The sequence below is a fragment of the Colobus angolensis genome, unplaced genomic scaffold (assembly GCF_000951035.1).
Source record: "Colobus angolensis palliatus isolate OR3802 unplaced genomic scaffold, Cang.pa_1.0 Scaffold28, whole genome shotgun sequence".
Taxonomy (NCBI): domain Eukaryota; kingdom Metazoa; phylum Chordata; class Mammalia; order Primates; family Cercopithecidae; genus Colobus; species Colobus angolensis.
The window spans coordinates 6,042,614-6,044,409 of NW_012116043.1; the positions used below are offsets into that span (position 1 = coordinate 6,042,614).

General features: G+C 46.2%; 1 protein-coding gene across 1 annotated transcript in view; it reads right to left on the reverse strand.

Annotated features, from left to right (window-relative positions):
• Window positions 1-1,796, reverse strand: part of LRRC43 (leucine rich repeat containing 43) — a 34,668-nt gene that overhangs the window by 6,082 nt on the left and 26,790 nt on the right. The window lies entirely within an intron of this gene.

A 1,796-nucleotide genomic window follows, 5' to 3' on the forward strand; every position in this document is an offset into this window, starting at 1 on the left:
GTTACTCAGGAGGCTGAGGCAGGAGAATCACTTGAACCCAGGAGGCGGAGGTTGCAGTGAGCCGAGATTGCGCCACTGCACTCCAGTCTGGGCAACAGAGTGAGGCTCCATCTCAAAAAAATAAAAAAGAAAAAAAAAGGAAAAGAAAAATTGTACTTCTCAGCTTAAAGAAATGTTGACCCTTCTGAATAAAAAATGGCATTAGAAAAACCCCAAACCAATGATAACATATGTATATAAATGATACAAACATATGAAGGCTAGCTCTCAACAATCTACCAGAGAAGTGAGTAGAAGAGTTGAAAGTCTATCTGCACACTCACCGTGTCCACTGCAGTCATCTTCCTCAAATGTCAAACCTGATCTCATTACTCCTCTGCTGCAAAACTTTCCGATGGTTTCCCCTTAGGAGAAAGGGGTCTTTTTTTTTCTCTCTCTCCAGCCCTGTCTCTTGCCAGTCCCTGCCTTCCTCCATAGTTAATCTTCTTTCTACCATTCCTCCTGTGAGAAACCGGTTTAAATGGTCCATTTGCAAGGCATGAAAAATCTAAGTACTGGCAGCCAGACTTGCAGACGTGACAAACTGCACGACTCAGGCACCTAGAAAGTCACGCTTAGCGAACAGGATGTAGAGGAAGGGTCAGCCCATAAAAGGGGGCCAGGCGTGGTGGCTCACTCCTGTAATCCCAGCACTTTGGGAGGCCAACGTGGGTGGATCACCTGAGGTCAGAAGTTTGAGACCAGCCTGGCCAACGTAGTGAAACTCTGTCTCTACTAAAAATACAAAAAAAAAAAAAAAAATAGCCAGGAGTGGTGACGTGCGTCTGTAATCCCAGCTACTTGGGAGGCTAGGCAGGAGAATTGCTTGAACCCAGGAGGCAGAGGTTGCAGTGAGCCGAGCTCGCACCACTGCACTCCACCCTGGGCGACAAGAGCAAAACTTGAGTAGGGAAGGGGACGCAGTATGACCTTATAAGGGGATAATGAAACTTAGGTGACACCCAGGAAGATTGTAACCCCATAGTACTCGACCAATGAGGAACTGGGGGAGGGATTTGCCCACTAGGAGATAAATGATCTGTTGTGACTGCCCCAGCGTGCCTGCCTACCAGACACCGGATCTTGCAAAACTGCCATTAAAAGTCTCATTTCTGCTGTTCTTTGTGTCTAAGTCTATGTGCCCACGCTAGGGGCAGAGATTTATCCTGTACTTCCTCTGATGTACCACTTGTGACATTAGAATATGTAATATGTAATTACTGTTTGTTCATTTCCTTCATGAAAAGGTAAGTACCCAAATAGAACAGATCTTTTTTTTTTTTTTTTTTTTTGAGACGGAGTCTTGCTCTGTCTCCCAGGCTGGAGTGCAGTGGCGCGATCTCGGCTCACTGCAACCTCTGCCTTCTGGGTTCCAGCAATTCTTCTGCCTCAGCCTCCTGAGTAGCTGGGATTACAGGCATGTGCCACCATGCCCAGATAATTTTTTTATATTTTTAGTAGATACAGGGTTTCACCATGTTGGCCAGACTGATCTCAAACTCCCTACCTCAAGTGATCCACCTGCTTTGGCCTCCCAAAGTGCTGGGATTACAGGCATGAGCCACTGTGCCCAACCCTCTAGAACAGACCATTTTCTATCTGATTTGTTGTTTGTAATCCCGATACCCAGCATCACACCTGGAAATGGTATGTGGATGACTGGCGTTTGCTAATTGTTGAACTTGGGCAATTACATATGGCAAATAATTATATGGAAAATATAGGCCGGGCGCGGTGGCTCAAGCCTGTAATCCCAG